The following is a 22,366-nucleotide window of genomic DNA, read 5'->3' as shown; positions in this document are numbered from 1 at the left end:
CCTTTTAAACGTATTGACCGTGGGAATATATTTTGCCATGTGTTCGCATATGGTCTTTTTGAAAATTTCCATTTCTGTTCTGTGTTCATCGATGCCAATGTTCCTTCCCAGTCTTGGAGAGTAGCCCTCATCTTTGTAAAACATGCATTTTGCATATATATTTTTTTAATACAAAGTGCAGCCTTTTAGTCATTTGAATAGGGGGATAATATGATCAAGTAAATTTTTTTGCTAATGTTTCCTTTTTTGTATTTTTTTTATTTTAACATATATTTTAATCTATTTTCCTCTTTTCAGATCAACATCAATCACCTGGGATGAAAGTGAGTCTGAGAAGAAAGCTTCAATTGCCTCGGCCAGCAATGTCCCCCGCCCAACAGCCAAGGCTGGCAATGTCTCACTGTGGTATCTATCTATCTATCTATCTATCTATCTCTGTAAACATGTTCCATTGATTTGTGCAATGTTTTTCTACTTTTTTTTTAGGACTTCGTGGAACCAGATTCTGACACACCGTCATCCAGTTAAGGACATGTCAGGGGTCGTGGACACAATCAACATCAGAGGGGTGCCATTTTCAGCAATTAAACCAAGGACAGGGTACTAGCGCTGCTGCAGGAAGCGGCAGTGTGGATACCTTTTTAGATTTGGGCAGCACATGCACCTGCTTTTTCCACACTTTGTACTGTGTCCTGGAGGACAATATCATTAACCAGGAGAAACAGTGCATGGATAGCCTCTATGCAGCAGCAATTCAGTTTCGGGCAGCCAAAATAGGTGGTAGTATATCACCCCCTAGCTATCCATGTACTGCTTTACAGGGCCCCACATGCACTCTGGGCCTGAAACGGCACTACCCCTCTCTTACTATCTGCCCCCACCAGAACACCTGCCTCCACCGGCTCAGTCCTCCTATCATCATCCCCACAGAATTAATCTCCGCCTTCTCAAGTACCACTATCTTTCCACTTCTATACAAATCCCTCATCCTCCTCATTCCATGGGCCCCAATCTCAACCCAAATTTGTTCCATCACAAAGGCCCCTAACCCACCCATTCCTACACTGATCCCTCTTTCAACATCCCCATACCCCACGTGAAACCCAAGGGGATAATTTTTCCTCGCAGCTCATCAACCACCAGCTGTAATATCTTATCCGTATGCTTTACTACAATTATTTGTTATAAATAAAGTTATTGAAAACTTAGATATCTTGTGTTATTTATATATATATATATATATATATATTGTGGGAACTCGCTTCAACGTGGTAGAGCTTTCAAACGCAAACAGCTACTCGCTTTCTTTTTCAGGGCCTTTTTAGCCCACTTTTATTTAAATGAAAGTTCAAACATAATGCTTCCCATGCAGGGGTATCCACCAACAAAACAAAGATTCAGCCTCCTGGCTTACACACAGTTCAATGTCTGTCTCCTGCAGACTCTTCCCAAATTATAGCCCCTAGCACACAGCTAGTCTGGCTTCCACCTGACTCCAAGGCAGAGACCTCCCGTCTGCCAGGGTGGAGCCCTGCTGACTCCTAGCTGCCGGGGTGGAGCCCAGAACCCTGGTCCTGACTCTCTCTAAAGGCCTGCACACACCTGTGCAATCAGTCTCCTGGCCTATCCCAAAACCTGGTCCCAGGATTGGAGATTTCATCCCTCCCAGATCTCTTTGAAATCTCCAGGCTCCAGATCCCAAAACAGACCTTACAAACAAAGGAGGAAAGTGAAAAGCCACTTTCCTCCGTATCAAACGCTTACCCTGGAGCCCCTCAACCTGCCTAGTTGAGAATCCTGGGTGACAGATCGTCACACTGTCACATATCCCCCCCCTTTGTTTTGATCCCGTAGGGGGCAGAACACACAACTTATACCTTCTGGCACCTCTGTGCCAGCTCTCACTTACAGGGGCCAATCTGGTCTGACCATACCTTTCCTAAAGGGGAACTCTACCCAATGACTCCTTTGGTGTCTCTCCCCAAGCCCCATTGTCACTCTGCTATGGGCTCTACTCAGATCTTCCCTATTCTTTTTCCGAGTGCATTTCCATAACCACTTTCTCTCCTGAGATCTTAACGGGGTCCCCCTGGCCTTTTTATTGACCTTTCTGCCCCTTTGCTTCAGGTGCTCAGGTTTCCCAATACCTCTCTCAGTATTCCTGTCCCAAGGCTGTAGGGGAACTATTTCTACTGTATTTGTACCAGGACCACCCCCCTGATTTCTTGTACCTCTAGCTATCAAACCTGCATGACTCATTACCACAGCATTCAGTAGACCATGAACGGTTATATTCCAGTCAATATTACACCTTTCAATATCTTTTCCAGCATTTGTTAGGACAGTGTCTGTAGAGGGCACACACACCATAGGGCAGCCATCACCCACGTGAACCTCACAAAATGCCACTTCACCTGGTGTCATGCACTCTGCAGGCAGCTGTCCAACCATTTTAACTTTTCCTACACCACTTGGATCTGTATCCAAACCCGGTACAGATGAGCTCTCTTTTTATCTATTTTGCCAGTTTTCACATACCATTTCTCCCTGTATTTCAGGTGTCTTATCAGACCTGCTACATAAACCTCTTTTTGGCCCAATGACCCTGATTTCTTGATGCACATCCGTTTGAGCCCTGGTCAGGATCTCTGCTGTTCTCTGGTCCATGCTCGGCCCTTCCATCTCATGTGGTTTGTCCAATGGTGCAGTAAACACGCCCTTAACTGACAACTGACCAGCACCATCCTGGACCATAGCAGCAGAAATGCTTCCCACCTGGCTGTCAGGAGGTGAAACCTTTTTTGACTCATTTTCCAATACTCCAAGACATTTCTCATCTATCACATTTACAGGTAATCCAGCAGCATACCCTGATACAACTTTTAACACCATCAACAAATTCAGAAATAAACCACTTTCTTGTTCCCGTTTGATATGTACAGCCAGCCATTCGGTGCTCCACCTAGTGGTACTCCACAGTACCAGACCATCTGACTGTGGAGGAGACACCCCAGTATACATTGGTTGTACATTCCAAAGTTCAAGCATCTCCTTTAATACTTTGGTTACAACCCAACCACTTGACTCTAAACCTAAGACCTTCCTGACCATATTTAGGGCACTGGGAACGCTGAGAGAATCACCTGCTGAGACTTGAGAAGTTGAAATTTTTAAAGGGACCCCCTCCAAGCTGGAGATGACCACAGCCTGGTGCTCCACCAGAGCGCTGCCATGTGCTGGGCTCACTCTCAACATCTCAGACTCAGCATCCACAAGCTGCCCCTGATCATTCCCAGTGACAACATCATTTTGACACTCCATGCCAACATCACTTTTGTGGGTCACAGACAAAGTCTCTGCTGTATACACGCCCTTATCTATAGGCCGTTCTATAGATCCTCCTGCTGGCACAGCAGAAACAGTGTCCACCTTATTTTTTTGCATAAAAGCCTCATCTATCAACGAGATTAGCCTTTTACCCCAACTATCCCAATCCATTGTATATGTGCTCAATTCGTCAGTGCTCCTCAGCACCGATCCATCCGCCCAAGGAGACACATAAGAATAGACGGGCTTAGTTGCAGATCCATTGCACAAATCACTCTGGATCATGTTAGACTTGGGTAACACCTGTTTTCCCACTGCAGGTTGCAATACCTCACATCCACCACTTTGCTCTGGTGGTGCTTCCTGAACTACCCACACATTTGCATTTTTGCCAGGCCGCATTAACCTGCTGTTCACCTGAACACTTTCAGTATTAGGCTGCACCAACACACTCCTATTACAAGGTGCAGTTCCACTCTGCTCCACCAGAGTGACATCGCAGTTGTCCAGGGCAACCTCCGGCTCCAATATACAGAGACCCCTGAAGATGTCTAAGGACACCTGTGCTGTCTTACCACCAGTTGCTATGGGAAACGACCCATCTTTAATTACCGCTTTTGCACTGCAAGAGCTCAGGGTTTTCCCAACAGCAGTACATTTCACAACAACATCATCAGCATTTGTAGCTCTTGTGGGCTGTACTAGCCCACTACCAACCTGTGACTGGCACACATTATTTACATCACTTTCTTTTTGAGAACCATGCACAGGTTTTACTTCAACCCCTAACTCCCCACTGTACAAGGCACTGCACAAGGAAAAGTCACTCTCAAAAGCACATTCAGTGGCCCAACTAACTGGGGTCACTCCTACATCAGAATGGACAGTCTCATAACCAGTCCTTCTCAACATGACAGTCCCAGCCATGGTTTTATCACACACAGTCTTACCCACCACAGTAGTAGGTGTCACCATCTTCATTTGAGTGCGTTGTCTCATAAACGCATCCTCAGCTGCACTTTCCTTGGCACCTTTTCCCTTGCCCCAAGGTGAAGTAACAGATGCCCCCATAGGCTCCATGGACTCTCTGGCACCCCCTGCAGGCCCAACAGGAACTTCCTCCCTGTTGCCAGAGGTGGCTGCCAACATTTTCAAACAAGAATCTGGGCTTGATGTTGTAGACATTTGCCCAGTATCAGCGGTATTCCAGAGTCTAGGACAGGAAAAGATCCCATGCCCCCACTGACCACATTCCACGCAGGGTATATTTCTACACTTCTCTTTATTGGGATACTGAGCCACATCTACAATGCAGCTCCTCCTTCCAGGCAATATTTTTTCTCCGGTCGCCATGGGAGATTGCACTCTCCAAGCAGAACTTCGCTGGCTAACACGCTGTATTGGCTCCTCTTGATGCCACTTGCCATGATCCTTGTAGGACAAAGCCCCCTGTACACAGACAGCCCGACTGGCCTCCTCTGTGTTGCTATGGGCCTTCACTCTTGGTCCTGGCCTCTGGTCAGCTCCTCTCCTTGCACCTAGTATAGGCTTCTCTCTGCTGGACCAACTCTCAAGACGTGACACATTCACATTTTTCACAACAGCTACTGGTTTAACTGCAGCAGCGTTGCCAGGGGCGACAACACCCCTCTCCCAGGTATGGACATCCTGCAGCTCTCTCCTTGCACTGAAGGTTGTCTTGCTTTCCTCTGTAGGTTGGTTCAATGCTGCCTGGTGCCGCTTGCACCAGTCCACAGCAGACTCACCCACATCTAAATTTCGCGGCTTGGCTGGGTCATGCGGTATATAACCCCCTAGCCACAGGGCTCTCTCTCTCATCTCAGCAAACATTGCTTCCTTTTTCTGTTTTGACCGCCCCATCTTTGCAGTCATGCATACAGCAGTATGTTACACAGTTCAGCAACAACATGGAACACTGTCTCTTTAAGGCAAAGTCCTTTTCACTAGCAGGTTCTCCTCACCTGCACACACAGATAGTGCAGACTTATGCACCAAACACAGTTCATATAACTGATGAACTTACTTCAATCACTGGGATCTCCAATTCTGCCCACATCCTCCACCATATATGGGAACTCGCTTCAACGTGGTAGAGCTTTCAAACGCAAACAGCTACTCGCTTTCTTTTTCAGGGCCTTTTTAGCCCACTTTTATTTAAATGAAAGTTCAAACATAATGCTTCCCACGCAGGGGTATCCACCAACAAAACAAAGATTCAGCCTCCTGGCTTACACACAGTTCAATGTCTGTCTCCTGCAGACTCTTCCCAAATTATAGCCCCTAGCACACAGCTAGTCTGGCTTCCACCTGACTCCAAGGCAGAGACCTCCCGTCTGCCAGGGTGGAGCCCTGCTGACTCCTAGCTGCCGGGGTGGAGCCCAGAACCCTGGTCCTGACTCTCTCTAAAGGCCTGCACACACCTGTGCAATCAGTCTCCTGGCCTATCCCAAAACCTGGTCCCAGGATTGGAGATTTCATCCCTTCCAGATCTCTTTGAAATCTCCAGGCTCCAGATCCCAAAACAGACCTTACAAACAAAGGAGGAAAGTGAAAAGCCACTTTCCTCCATATCAAACACTTACCCTGGAGCCCCTCAACCTGCCTAGTTGAGAATCCTGGGTGACAGATCGTCACACTGTCACAATATATATATATATATTACGTTTTCACTTTTCACTTTTTTTCAGTTGCTCTGATGCACTGCTTTTTAGCCAGGTTTTACCCCAGCGAATAGGGCAGGTTTTCCTCTGTGTGGGGTAAACATATGCAGACCCTAAGTGGACTGTGTATACTTGCTTCCCACAGAAGAAAAGGATGCATTTTCCTCTGTGTGGGGTAAACATATGCACATCCCAAAGTGGACTGTGTATACTTGCCTCCCAAAGAAGAAAAGGACATGTTTTCCTCTGTCTGGGGTAAGTGTATGCAGACCCAAAAATGGACTGTATAAGCTTGCCTCCCATAGAACAAAAGGACATGTTTTCCTTTATGTGATATAAAGGTATGCAGACCCCAAAATGGACTGTATAAGCTTGTCTCCCACAGAAGAAAAGGACACTTTTTCCGCTTGCAGACTCCAAAGTGGACTGTATCCGCTGTATTCGCCTCCCACATCCTCATCCTCTTCTTCTTCTTCTGAGGATGAGGATGAAGAAGAAGAAGAAGAAGTAGGATGAAAATAAGAAGAATTCCAAGCCGGCAAAAAGTGTATCTGCAGAGCTACTCTAAGTGTATCTGCAGAATAGAGGAGCTCTGCAGATACACTTTTTGCCGGCTTGGAATTCTTCTTATTTTCATCCTACTTCTTCTTCTTCTTCTTCTTCCTCTTCATCCTCATCCTCATCCTCTTCTTCTTCTTCTGAGGATGAGGATGAAGAAGAAGAAGAAGAAGTAGGATGAAAATAAGAAGAATTCCAAGCCGGCAAAAAGTGTATCTGCAGAGCTACTCTAAGTGTATCTGCAGAATAGAGGAGCTCTGCAGATACACTTTTTGCCGGCTTGGAATTCTTCTTATTTTCATCCTACTTCTTCTTCTTCTTCCTCTTCATCCTCATCCTCATCCTCTTCTTCTGAGGATGAGGATGAAGAAGAAGAAGAAGAAGTAGGATGAAAATAAGAAGAATTCCAAGCCGGCAAAAAGTGTATCTGCAGAGCTACTCTAAGTGTATCTGCAGAATAGAGGAGCTCTGCAGATACACTTTTTGCCGGCTTGGAATTCTTCTTATTTTCATCCTACTTCTTCTTCTTCTTCTTCTTCCTCTTCATCCTCATCCTCATCCTCTTCTTCTTCTTCTGAGGATGAGGATGAAGAAGAAGAAGAAGAAGTAGGATGAAAATAAGAAGAATTCCAAGCCGGCAAAAAGTGTATCTGCAGAGCTCCTCTATTCTGCAGATACACTTAGAGGAGCTCTGCAGATACACTTTTTGCCGGCTTGGAATTCTTCTTATTTTCATCCTACTTCTTCTTCTTCTTCTTCTTCCTCTTCATCCTCATCCTCTTCTTCTTCTGAGGATGAGGATGAAGAAGAAGTCGGATGAAAATAAGAAGAATTCCAAGCCGGCAAAAAGTGTATCTGCAGAGCTCCTCTATTCTGCAGATACACTTAGAGGAGCTCTGCAGATACACTTTTTGCCAGCTTGGAATTCTTCTTATTTTCATCCTACTTCTTCTTCTTCTTCTTCATCCTCATCCTCAGAAGAAGAAGAAGAGGATGAGGATGAAGAAGAAGAAGAAGAAGTAGGATGAAAATAAGAAGAATTCCAAGCTGGCAAAAAGTGTATCTGCAGAGCTCCGCTAAGTGTATCTGCAGAGCTCCGCTATTTCTGACAGTTCTGTGACATTCCCTCCATACAGCGGTTGAAACATTGTATCTATTTGTTTCCATTTATGGAAACAAATAGATACAATGTTTCAACCGCTGTATGGAGGGAATGTCACAGAACTGTCAGAAATAGGCTATTTCTGACAGTTCTGTGACATTCACTCCATACAGCGGTTGAAACATTGTATCTATTTGTTTCCATAAATGGAAACAAATAGATACAATGTTTCAACCGCTGTATGGAGGGAATGTCACAGAACTGTCAGAAATAGCCTATTTCTGACAGTTCTGTGACATTCCCTCCATACAGCGGTTGAAACATTGTATCTATTTGTTTCCATTTATGGAAACAAATAGATACAATGTTTCAACCGCTGTATGGAGTGAATGTCACAGAACTGTCAGAAATAGGCTATTTCTGACAGTTCTGTGACATTCACTCCATACAGCGGTTTCAACCGCTGTATGGAGGGAATGTCACAGAACTGTCAGAAATAGCCTATTTCTGACAGTTCTGTGACATTCACTCCATACAGCGGTTGAAACATTGTATCTATTTGTTTCCATAAATGGAAACAAATAGATACAATGTTTCAACCGCTGTATGGAGGGAATGTCACAGAACTGTCAGAAATAGCGGAGCTCTGCAGATACACTTAGCGGAGCTCTGCAGATAGATACAGCGGTTGAAACATAGGCTATGTTTCAACCGCTGTATGGAGTGAATGTCACAGAACTGTCAGAAATAGGCTATTTCTGACAGTTCTGTGACATTCCCTCCATACAGCGGTTGAAACTCCTTCTTCTCATCCTTCTCCTTCTCCTTCTTCTCATCCTTCTCCATCTTCTCATCCTTCTCCTTCTTCTCATCCTTCTCCTTCTTCTCATCCTTCTCCTTCTTCTCATCCTTCTCCTTCTTCTCATCCTTCTCCTTCTCCTTCTTCTCATCCTTCTCCTTCTTCTCATCCTTCTTCTCATCCTTCTCCTTCTTCTCATCCTTCTCCTTCTTCTCATCCTTCTTCTCATCCTTCTCCTTCTTCTCATCCTTCTTCTCATCCTTCTCCTTCTTCTCATCCTTCTTCTCATCCTTCTTCTCATCCTTCTCCTTCTTCTCATCCTTCTTCTCATCCTTCTCCTTCTTCTCATCCTTCTTCTCATCCTTCTCCTTCTTCTCATCCTTCTTCTCATCCTTCTTCTCATCCTTCTTCTCATCCTTCTCCTTCTTCTCATCCTTCTTCTCATCCTTCTCCTTCTCCTTCTCCTTCTTCTCATCCTTCTCCTTCTTCTCATCCTTCTCCTTCTTCTCATCCTTCTCCTTCTCCTTCTCCTTCTTCTCATCCTTCTCCTTCTCCTTCTTCTCATCCTTCTCCTTCTCCTTCTTCTCATCCTTCTCCTTCTTCTCATCCTTCTCCTTCTCCATCTTCTCATCCTTCTCCTTCTTCTCATCCTTCTCCTTCTTCTTCTCCTTCTTCTCATCCTTCTCCTTCTTCTTCTCCTTCTTCTCATCCTTCTCCTTCTTCTTCTCCTTCTTCTCATCCTTCTCCTTCTTCTCATCCTTCTCCTTCTCCTTCTTCTCATCCTTCTCCTTCTCCTTCTTCTCATCCTTCTCCTTCTCCTTGTCCTTCCTCATCTCCAAGGGCATTTAAATTAAAGGTACAGTGTTCTGCACTAATTTAAAGGCTCTCTGAAGCCTAGAAACCCTTTTAATAAGTTAAATTCGTAGAGAATTAATTCGCATCGAATCGAATTTCTTCCTCAAATTCGGCGAATCAGCCGCATCAAATTTTTTTCTCTAATTGTCAGCCTTGGTCTGAGGCTCTCAAGAAGGTTATCGACTGTAGGAATGGAAATGCATGTAAAGTTGAAAAATCTTTCCAGATAATTCAGAAGTTGGGAAAACATATACATATTATGTGATGTGTCCAGAACCAAGTACGGTGCTTCTCCCTTACTCCAGCTGTCCCTGTCTCCTCATCCTCCATAACAAAAGCAGCAGGATGGCCTTTTTGATTATCAAAACAACGGGATCTATTATAGCAATCAGATGCTCTCTCTCATCACTCTCCAAGCAAAAAAAGTAAGACTCTAATATTTCTTTATGCATTGTGGGAAATTGGGAGTGAAAAAGTAGAGGTGAGTGTTTTTGCCAAAAACTCTTGTAAAATATAACGTGACTAAACACGTATAAATGAACTTAAACGTGTACAAAACGCAGCTAAAATCACGTTTTCCTAGTGGCAGGACTGGGATTGCAGCTCATGCCCTATGTGCATGAGGCCATAGGGTGGGAATACATTTGTCCTATTACACACTTAATTTCAGTTAAGGCATGATTACATTACTTCTTTCAGATGGTAGCATTCTATTGATTACCTCTCAATAACACTGATGAAGTACGCAGAATCGATTTTGCAAGATGGTATATGGTTAAAATATAATATGGATAAAGTAAAAGTTAACATTTGCATACATGCGCTATTGTTAACATATTGTCAAAGTATTTACATTAAAAACGATATTTAAATTCTCCTTTAAGCGCCAATTTTACCAGCTCCCCCCTTACAAAAGTAATTTGTATGTCCAGCATGCTTGTTTGGTAAATGCACATTAATATACTACAGAGGTTTCTGCTTCTTGCTTTATCGCAAAGTGACATAAAAGGTACAACCAAAACAGCACTCTCTGTTTTTGTTTTTTTCAGTTTGGGCTGCATAACAATCTGTTTCCCCACTGAGGAGATTCACCCCATCTATTGTGACCATTAACACCATTACTGAAAGTGACGGAAAATCTAATATTTTTGGCTGTCACTGGGTCCAAAAGTTTTCCAATATAGATACCCATATCAGTGACAACTGTCTAAAGGTGCATATCCCTTACTGTGGAAAAATCTCCCCTCACTTTCTGCTGTATCTTGAAACAGTGGTGGTATTGAATGAGCATCCCCTCAATGGGACACAGTTGACATATTAAAATGTTAGGGGTTTGGGGGCGTGGAAAAGACCAACAAACATAATCTTCTGAGCTCAAAGGACGCACCAATATTGTAAGATGACTTTCTCTATGTTGGGTATCTTAAATCCATGGGAATGACCTAGGACCCTTCATGTTGTCCCCAAAGTTTGCTTCTGTGGTCTCTGGCCAGCTGGACAAAGACTACGCAGTGGATGAAGATGCTAAAACACGTATATATTGACACCCATCCACTCACTTCAGACTTGCTAGATTGCAATAATTGTACTCCAATAGTTGTGCTTTCATTGAAACACAAATATTCTTACTCCTCCTAGGTCTTTGGTCAAACACAAGCTCTAAAGCAGCACAGATAAACAGGATTGCAGCTCCAAATCACCTGGGTCTCTCAAACTCTCTTCTGGGCAGGAACTTGATACACAGCCACTGAGTTTAAAACAAAAATAAAACCAACATAGCGCAACTCTGATTTATTTAAAACAAAATATAAACAATTACAGATGCCAGCTCTAGCATGTCTGGCATTTTTTGTTTCTTGACTTCATTGGAGTTATTGTTTTTTTTTTTGTTTTTTGTTAATTCAGGCTTATTCAGGTTATCCAGATCATTATACACCCGAATCAAACTGGCTTTATGCCTGGTAAAAACTCCTCACATTTGTTCATTAATTTACATGCCTCTGAATGCAGCAAAGGCATTCAATTCAGTGGAATGGAAACAAAGAGAGGGATAGAGTGCACTTCTGCCCTAGTGTAATCCAGTTTATTGGTAAAAACAACTGTATAAATTCTCAATGAATACACTAACAAGAAATGATAAAAGAATCAGCATGGGACAAGTCTCAACCTCTGCTCATGAGTGGCTGTTGTAAGATCTTGATGGAAAGAGGTAACCCATGATCTCCTAAGAGTCATCTAGGACTCTGAATACACACAGTACGCCGCAATGCTATGATGATGCGTTTTGGAGGCATGGCCTCCTTTATCAAGTTACACCCACTGGGGAAGGCCAAACTATATATTGGCTAGGGAAGATTACACATCCCTCTCTGGTTTGGATCTAAACAGCTACTTTGTTAATAGCGATGTGTGGGACAGTTGCAACATAAATGACTGTCTAAAATGCTGCAATAATCATAAAAATGTCAGTGAACAATACAATATATATAATAAAATAGAACTATTTATAAATAAAAGATTATACATGAACCGATCTCTGTTGCTGGGATATTATTGATTCAACATGGACTTTGCATTACTCTATGCCAACACTAAAAGTGATATAATAATAAATTGTTGTAATTTGGTGACTCCTGATTTACCAACAGTGTTAGTGAGGGCATGTGTGTCTAGGGGGGGGGGGCACAGGGCTATCTACTATGCCCAGCTGTATTTTACCACGTTCTGCTGAGCAATAGTCCACTATGTAATTCTAATTTATACAGGGGGTGAGGGAAATTCTGAAGGATGACCCTCTACCCCTGTATAAATTAGAATTACAAGAACTAGTAGATCAAACCTATTGTGGACGGATTATAAACAAATTTAAAAAACAATTTTTGTTAATAATTTCTTCAGGACAACATACTTTTATCATATTCCCAAGGTCCGCAAAAATCCTAGCTGTCCCCCCAAGGAGACCCATAATAGCCAGTGTGGACGGTATTACCAGTAGACTGGCACAGTATGTGGATATCTTTCTTCAACCCCTAGTCACAGCATTACCAGCCTATATTAGGGATTCCTCCCACGTATTAGACAGTTTGCAACAATACAGATGAGAGTCTAGTTACTTATGACTTTGAATGTGTGATTGCTTTACACCTCAATTCCCCATGAGGGCGGACTGCGAGCTGTAGAACACTTTCCTTCTGAAGCAGATTAAATGCATCCATCCCAGTCTGAGTTTATTTCTTGTTGTACTAAATTTGCATTTAGAGAGGAACTACTTTCAATTCAATGGGTCTTTTTTTAGACAAAAATCAGGCACAGCCATGGGAGCACATTTTACACCCTGTTACACCAATCTCTTCTTGGGCTTCTGGGAGAAGTATAACATCTGGACCCAGAACCTGTTTGCTAGACATTTGGTGTATTATAAGTGATACATTGATGATGTGCTCATTATTTGACAGGATTGCAAACTTTGTGTCCTATTGTAACTCTAATATGTTTGGTATTCAATTCACCCATGAGGAGGATGCCTATTTTTTAGTGTTTCTGGATCTGCAATTATCCTGGGATCAGGAAGGTAGAATCCCTTCAAAAAACCCATATTAAGGAGACAGCTGGGAATTCATATCTACACAGAAACAGATGTCACCACCCTAGGTGGAAGAAGATATTCCTTTCAGTAATATTTTTTTGACTAAAAAATTCTTGGAAAAGGGGTATGATAGGGACCATATACAGAAAGCGGTGGATAGATACACCCATGGCCTCACTACCAACAATCAGGAATTACAGGGAAATACGTGTAAAGATACATTGTTTATCAAAATACAATGACCAGCATTGGGCCATTAAAAGGGCCATTCAAAAACATTGGCCCATTCTTGCGCAGGATTTGGTTTTAAAGAAGGTGCTCCCAGATAGGCCAAATGTTGTATTCAGGCATACCAAGAATGTCAAAAGTGTGATTGCCCTCAGTCAACTCAAAGGTGGACCCGGTACGACAAAGAATATTCCTATGTATTTTAACATGACAGGATCCTATAAATGTAAACTAAACAGGTGTAAGACTTGTAGTTTTGTGATACATGGTGAAAAAAATTGACTGGAAAAGATGGGAACGTTTTTGATATCAAACATTTCATTTGTTGTAGCACACAGTTTGTGTTGTATGGACTTAGGTGTCCCTGTGGGCTCTATTACGTAGGTAGAATGGTGCACACCATACGTACCAGATTTGGTGAGCACCAATGACTTAAAGAGAAAGGATGGGGCAAGCACAGTGTTTCCCATCATTTCTCTCTAGTGCACGGGGGTAGCACCGAAGGCTTAGAGCTATTTGGCACTGGCGCTATCCCTATGTCCTCTCCTGAAGGTGAGAGATTTGCCAGATTGTGTGTGCGGGGGACATTTTGGATTTTTACTTTAAACAGCATGCCCCCTGATGGACTAAATGAAGAACTAGAGATTAGCACAACTAATGGAGTATTGTGTGACACCAGTGTATGGTGTCAACCACTGACATTTTCATCATGCCACCAAATTAGGATATTTTCATGTTATTATAGTATGGTGGGCTATTGCTCAGCAGAACATGGTAAAATACAGTAGAGTTGGGCATAGTAGATAGTTCTGTGCCCCCCCATATGCTCTCATTATCATTATTGGTAAATCAGTAGTCACCAAATTACACCAACTTATAATATTATATCACTTTTAGTGTTGGCATAGGGAAATGCAAAGTCCATGTTGAATTTATAATAATATAACCCAACAACAGAGATTGATTCATGCATAATCTTTTATTTATAAATAGTTCTATTTTATTTTATATATTATCTTGTTCACTGACATTTTTATGATTATTGCTGCATTGTAGATATAGTCATTTATGTTGCAATTGTCCCTTTAAGATCCAAAGAGGGGAGGGATATTTAATCCTCCCTTGTCGATATATATAGTTTGGCCTTCTCCAGTGGGTGTGACTTGATAAAGGAGGCCGCACCTCCGAAACACATCATCATAGCACTTCTATTCAGGCCCTTTCCTGTTGTCGTGTTGATAGAGGATTGCATGGTGCTGGCTTGACCGGGCGCATACGCAGTAGACCTGGCACGACACAGCCGCAGTAGCTCCATCATGGTGGACTGTGTGCATTCAGAATCCTAGTCGACTCTTAGGAGATCACAGGTTACCTCTTTTCATCAAGATCTTGCAGCAGCCACTCAGGAGCGGAGGTTGAGTCTTGTCACATGCTGATTCTTTTATCATCTCTTGTGAGTGCATTCATTGAGAAATTATACAATAGTTTTTACCAATAAACTGGATTACACTAAGGCGGACGTGCGCTCTCTCCCTCTTTTTGTTTTCAGATGTGATGCCACCACCAAGTGGATACTTTAGAGAGCTGCAACGCCAGATTGAGAGATGAATACGAGTGAACTACTATTACAGGCGAGTCTAGAGGGACTTTATTGATCAGCGCATTGACTAGCTTTTTCTGTGTGGTTTTGCTAATTCAGTGGAATGGGGCTACTTATAGCAAACATGACCCAGGTTTAGCTCTCCATTTAATAAGTGGCTACAACTTCTCTATGTCTCTCCCAGAGCCAGAGTTTTTGTTAACAGGTGGACAGCTGAGGTTTTCAATCACCAGGGGCACTAGAGGGATGTCCCCTTTCTTGCTTTCTGCACTCCTTTGCATTAGAACTTCTGGCTGCTCGACTTCATAAATTTTGCCTATTGATTCCTACCCTCTTACTAGTCATTAGGCATCACTTCTGTTCTGCAGTACTAGGATAATTAGATATCTCAGTATAGATATTTCTAAAGAACTTCAGCATTATATCCATTCAAATGTTGAACCCCTGCTTATGAATGTTAAAACTAAGATTGACATATGATCTAAGCTTAATAAAACCTTGGTTTAACCTTGTTAAAATGATTATTCTCCTCAAAATCCTTTATATTCTTTGTCACTCTCAGACCTATTTACCTTAGAAATATATTAAAGTGTTACAATTATTCCACACTTAAAGATATTATCTGGGACAACAAAAGACATAAACTGAACTGGTCTACTCTGAAACATAAGGCTTTGGGAGGCCTGGACTTCCAGACTTACATAAACAGTACGTACAGTATATGTTTCCTGACGTTCCACATTTCCCATATTTTCCACTGGTGCATTGCTGAAGCCCCCCATTTTTGCACCTTATGGGCCTCGAAGTACTACCTCTCCCCAGACCCCCTTGCTGTTATTGATTGTGGGTTTAGGGTTACATAGGCATACAGTCTTCAAAGCTGACGTTAACCTAATGTCTCAGTCTTTGGAATATATATATGTCCAACCTAGGTATTCAATGGTTTATTAGTCACTCTTCTCTTGGGCAGAATCGATTTATGCTTGAACTTTGTATGGTGCCACATCCAGACCTTTGGTGCAGACATTCTGTAGTATCACACGTTTAGCTATTATTTTAACTGGTGGCCAATTCAAATCCTTTTCAGATCTAAAAGAGGATTCATGTGGTCACCAGACAATTTGGTGTATAATCTTTTCTTGCAGATAAGTGTTTGTCTGTTACTATGGTTAGAGCCTCTCCTAAACATATGATTTTGGAAGTCTACACCCCAGCACAAGCCCAGACATAAAATAGAAAGATTTTGTTGGGAGGCTGATTTGAGTCCTATTGATGATGAGACTTGGGAAGAGGTTCTAACCATCCACCGATAAATCTCCCTGAAACTTACTGATAATCTCACCCATCTATTTATACTTCATCATACCTTTTTGATGCCAATATGGTTATCAAGATATAAACAGTTTAATGACTCATTATGCCCTAAATGTCAAAGGCTTTAGCACTTTTTTTCCCCTGCCCACAGATACAGGCTTACTGGAAGCAAATACCCTTTTTGCATAATGTCATAGGCTCCTGACCCTCGGCTATGTCTGCTAGGTACTCCTGAAGTGCCTACCTCACAACAATGGTAAGCCAAGATTTAATAACACTACCATGTAAGAAACTGATCTATGACCACAGAGGTTGACTGAAAAAAAATTCACAAAAGTTAGCATATGTGGCAGGCAGAATATTCTACTTGATGAGTGGCTCTTATGTGTTTCCGTCCAATGCAATCAGGCTGCAGTACTATATACTCATTTGTGATCCATTATGTCTGAGAGTACAACTAAGTTCCCAGTATCCCTATATTTGAGATAGCAACCAATTATACTGTTATTAAATTCCCTATATGCACTTATTCCTGAGAACAGCCTGTTGTTAGGTCTCTCATTTCATTTGTCTTCAGCAATTTGACAACTTGCCAATATGTAATACATTCCTTATGTGTATGCTATAAAGCAAAGACCTTGTCTTATCTATTCCTTTGACTGAATATGTACAACATAGTTGCATGTCTTTGTTAGAATCGATGTTGTTATGTTATGCACATTTCAAAACCAATAAATAATCCTTGGGCTAAGCTTTTTTTGACATATTGATGCCAATGTAATTATTGAGAAAGTAGTAGAAGCAGTACCTCCTAGGATGATGGGACTGTAGTAGATCTGGGCTGCCATATCCTGTGCCTGCAATGGAGATTTAAGGTCCCTATGTATGTTATGTGTATAGACAAACTTCTGATGACTTCTTGTAGTGGAATGAAGGTTCACATTGTGGAAAGTGTACAAGAGTGTCATGGAAATTTATCATCACATAGTGCCTCACCTCTATGTTCATAGTATGCACAGAATGTCCCTGCACAAGGAGAAAGTTTAAACAATATTAAAAAGGAGCAATAATTTGAATAATGCACATGGCTTATTTTTTCAGCTGGAACTTGGTGGAACTCAGTTATGCCACCTCTGACTCAGGCCCTCTGCTCCCTGCTCACCACTATCACTTGTAAACACAGAAGTCCAGCTTCCGTGATAGCTTGTCTCCCAGCAGCTCCTGCAGATCTCCTGAGCAGATCCCACTGAGTTCAGGAGAGGGACAAGGGAGATACAGGTGCCTGGGTGCAGTGCAGTCATGGGCGAGAGGGGTTATGTGGTAGGCTGCACCCTCTGTGATCTCTTTTTTCCCTTACTGGGTGAACTCCCTGCAAGGGAGAGGGGCAGAGTCGCATTCAGTGTGCGAGGAGGTACTGGAGCCGACTGGGTGCTTCAGCATAATATGGCAACCAAAGTAAGATAAGTGGAAAATAGTGAAACTTTTAAGGAGTGAGGAAGAAGATGAGGGCAGTGGAGGCCAGTAGAGGAACAGCAACCAATAGTGATCCAATCAGCACATATGGAACAGCTAGGCAGCACATATGGAACAGCTAAGCAGCAAACAGTCTTCCAATAACATGGGCAAAACTCGAGGAATCAGAAGAGATATGACGCGTTTCGTCACTTGACGTCTTCAAGGGGCGGAGTCCCACCCCTTGAAGACGTCAAGTGCTGAAATGTGTTGGGCGTGGCCTAGTGGACGTGACGTCGGGACGGTCCTCCCAGCTGTCGGCTGTGAGATCGCGGTGCAGTAGGTTCGTCCCTTGGTTTTTTCCCTCGTGGATGTGTTATTATAGAGGCTGTCATTGCTGGTGTCGGCTAGACACCTTCCTTGTGAGTGTTATACTTTACTAATAAAATTTTACTGGTTTTAAACGTACTGCACCATCATATCTCTTCTTATTCCTCGAGCTTTGCCCATGTTATTGAAAGACCGTTTTGCTGCTTAGCTGTTCCATATGTGCTGCCTAGCTGTTCCATATGTGCTGATTGGATCACTATTGGTTGCTGTTCCTCTACTGGGATATCCTGCAGATCATTGCTCCCAGAGCAAAATGCTATCATGCTGGTTTCTAATATAATCAGCATATAGCTCTGGTGAGTGTATTCATTTCATCTGGTGTCGGATTTGCACATAGGTGTTTGTTTCAAGATTGACATTAAGTTGATATTGGATTATCACTGTTTATGGTGGCTGGACTTATGTTTATATTTATGGATTTTATTTTGTTATTTCTATTATTTATCCTTGCAATTTTTGTGAATAATTAGTGCACTCTTTATTTATCCACAATTTCACCTTTTTTGGTTAGAGGTGCTGCATATTATTTTATTTATCTTGTTATTTTCTGTGGCGCTTCTTATATTTGTTTCATTTATATGTTCTGTACCAGCATTAAAATCATCTTGAAACAACCAATCACTGACTCCTGTAACTATAGGCATTGCAGAGAAATTAATCATCAAAGTTCACAACAGAGGATATTAGCTTTTTTCCAAATATTTTTTAAAAATACCAGGATCTTGGTTTCTTGGCAGCCCACTTTTGTGTTTCTGAACTGTTAGAAACCAACTGCAACCTGACTGTAGTGTCTTTGTTGTGATCTTTGAGGAATATTGAGAATTAATTATTTCACAGTACAAACAGCTAGAGAGAACAGTACAAGTTTGTTTTAAAGCTCTTTTACGTCTTGTTAAGAATATGGAAACACTTGTTTTAAACCTTCTTCATGTTTAGTTTAAAACATTGAGCATAGTAAAATAAGCATTCCCAGTAAACTATTTGTTAAAGGTCTTACTTCAGAACTTGCAGTTTACAACTTTCAGTGTTGCTGTCTCCTGCAATCTCAGTGCAGTTTTCATGTACTTCCTGTCTTTACAGAAACAATTAACAGTGAACAATGCAGTCTCAAGCCTGTCTGCTGGTTCAGAGAGGGAATGAGCAGGAGAAGCGAGGTGCAGGGGAGAACCATGCCATCCTAGGTTATGGGGGTTGTGTGTTTCTATTAATGCATACAGTGTAGGGAGATGCAACTCTAGTCCCTGCTTGCAATGGTTGGCTCCAAAGGATACTGCAAGAGAAAGGAGCAACCCTGAAAGGGTTTTCTCCTGGTGATCTAACCTGTAACACACCTCCTGTATTAGATTGCCTTTATTCTGGATGAAGGAGCACAGGCACACCTTTGGACAGCAGCATTGTTAATTTGGGGGGAGGGCAGTCTTAGATACAGTGGTGTATTTTGGTTTTGCTTCCCTAGGCAACTAAAAAATCGTACGCCCCCCCCCTTCCCGGGGAGAGAGCCTGACACAACACTCCCCCCAACTTGGAGAGAGCCTGACATTGACCAACAACACCCCTTCCTACCCCCCACCCAAGAGAGCCTTCCACTGACATACAACCCCCCCTTCCCGGCAAGAGAGAGAAAGACAGTCGCCTCCACAGCTCCAGACATCTCTGAAAACAAGAGTCGGGCTCTGCATACACCATCAAGCAGCCTGCAGCCTCTCTCAGATCCCACCTGGCTGACCCCCTGAAAAATGCCGCCCTAGGCAAATGCCTTGTTTGCCTTGTGGTAAATACGCCCCCGCTTAGATATAGTAGCAGATTTGGATCTACTAACAAATTAAAGCTGAACTTCAGCTTGCATTGCAGTTACACAAGCCTTTTCCCTTTTGAGATAAAGATTTTACATAAATAAATAAAAGCTGGTCATTGTAAGCACACCTGTAAGGGTTAAATGGTTTATCTCAACGCCTGCTACAGCTGCAGGCCAACTTTTTCTGTTGAAGAACAACAGACTTACTGGCAAATCACCAGGTGAAAATAGAGGAAAGAAAGCCTAAAAAAGAAAACTAATGCAGCCATCACATCTTAGCATTGGTAAGCTACAATATAATAAATGGTTGCTTTTGGTTTAATACCACTTTAGGAGCAGGGTATTACCGAAAAGTAGATCAGAACACACTGAAAAAATATTGCTTTCTATTGGTCTACTTAACTGTGTACATTTTGTCATCTTTCTCTGTGGTTAAACAAGCACACATCTTGCCAAAATGTGTGGCACAATATAATGGTTTTCATAAGCTTTTAGCAGGGTGGGTGATGTCAGACAAAGCACATGATTCTTTGCTATAAAAATATAACTGGATGAAATTTGACAATTTAGGGCCATTTTTATTAGGGCTTTCTTCCCTTTAAACGTGTTCCTAGTAAATCTTTCAACAAATGAACACAGAGCAGAATGAGAAGGCGCATGTTTTCTGTCTAAGGTATGTATTTCACACCTAAGCCAAGCATACAACAGAAGCAGCTTATATAATGTTAGGCAAAGTCACACACATCATATAAACTCATATGATAAAAAAAAGCTTCTTGCCGGCTGTGATGTTAATGCACTGGAAAATCATGCAAGACTGACAATTTGGTCTATTTAAAAACATCACCACGATCAACATTAGAGATCAGTCTAATATATTGAAAATAAGTTTAGATCATTATTGCATATTAGACATAGGGGTCAATTCACTAAGAGTTAAATAACAACTGAAAACAGTAATTTTTTTGCAAATGTGCAATTCACTAAGAAGTTTGCGGTAAATAACTCTTGTGGTAAAATATCTGTATTGCGGTAATTAGCGCATATTTTCATGTGGTAATTTATCGCACGGTAGATGTTTGTTAAGGAAGCCATCCGCGGCGTCTTAAAACAACGGATGACTAAGCAGCTGTCAGCGAGTGTCCCACCGACACCTGAATGTAAACAAAACATCAGCAATTACAAATGATGAAAAAACCATCCATACCAGGCCCTTTGGGTCTGGTATGGATTTTAAGGAAAACCCCCCACCGAATTAAAAAAAAGCAAAAAACGGCCCTTAGGTCCGGTATGGATTTTGGGGAAACCCACACCAAAATACACAAAAAAAAATGGCGTGCGGGTCCTCTCACAATGCTAAGGGGCTTTGGGTCTGGTAAGGATCTGGGGGGGACCCCACGCCATTTTTTAAAACTTTAGGCATGGGGTTCCCCTTATATCTATACCAGACCCCTAGGGGTTGGGGGCGACCCCCTCGCTGCATCTGAAAAAATACAGCATGCGATACTGCCAGCAAAACCCTGTTGATAAATATTGCATCTTTTTTTTACTTTCTGTTCTGTTTGTGAATTGAGCTTAACAGCTTATCGCACATTTTTTTTTTGCAGTTTTTACCAATGCATTTTAAATTTTTGGTTAATTACCGCAGAATCGTTATTTTTTTGTGAATTGGACATTTTGTTACCGCACACAATAATCTATGCAAATGAGTCACGTGGCAGTGTTATCACAATGCTATATGCAGTAACCTTTAGTGAATTGACCCCATAGTACTAATCTAAACAAAAAGCTGGAATAAATGAAGAGTTCACACCTACAATGTATTTATTCACAAAAAAAAAAAATCTATATTTACACCATATTGCCAAAAGTATTGGGACATCCCTCCATATCGTGGGATTCAGGTGTTCCAACCACCTCCATGGCCACAGGTGTATAAAATCAAGCACCTAGGCATGCAGACTGCTTCTACAAACATTTGTGAAAGAATGGGTCGCTCTCAGGAGCTCAGTGAATTCAATCGTGGTACCATGATAGATTGCTATCTGTGCAATAAGTCCATTCATAAAATTACCTCACTACTAAATATTCCACTGTCAGCTGTTAGTGGTATTATAACAAGGTGGAAGCAACTGGGAACAACAGCAACTCAGCCACAAAGTGGTAGGCCACAAAAAATGACAGAGTGGCACAACGCATGCTGAAGTGCACAGTGTGCAGAAGTCGCCAACTATCTGCAGAGTCAGTAGCTAAAGACCTCCAAACTTCGTGTGACCTTCAGATTGGCACATAAATAGTGTGTAGAGAGCTTCATGGAATGGGTTTCCATGGCCAAGCAGCTGCATCCAAGCCTTACATCACCAAGTGCATTGCAAAGCATTGGATGCAGTGGTGTAAAGCACGCCGCCACTAGACTCTAGAGCAGTGGAGACGTGTTCTCTGGATTGATGAATTACACTTCTCTGTGTGGCAATCAGATGGACGTGTCTGGGTATGGTGGTTGCCAGGAGAACGGTACTTACCTAATTGCATTGTGTGAAATGTAAAGTTTGGTGGAGGGGGGTTTATGTTGTGGGTTTTCTTTTTCAGGGGTTGGGTCTGGCCCCAGTGAAGGGAACTCTTAAGGCATCAGCATACCAAGACATTTTGGACAATTTCATGTTACCAACTTTGTGGGAA

This window comes from Staurois parvus, unplaced genomic scaffold (genome assembly GCF_062004578.1).
Source record: "Staurois parvus isolate SC_StPar_1 unplaced genomic scaffold, SC_StPar_1.0 ptg000155l, whole genome shotgun sequence".
Lineage (NCBI taxonomy): Eukaryota > Metazoa > Chordata > Amphibia > Anura > Ranidae > Staurois > Staurois parvus.
This window is presented reverse-complemented; position numbering follows the sequence as displayed.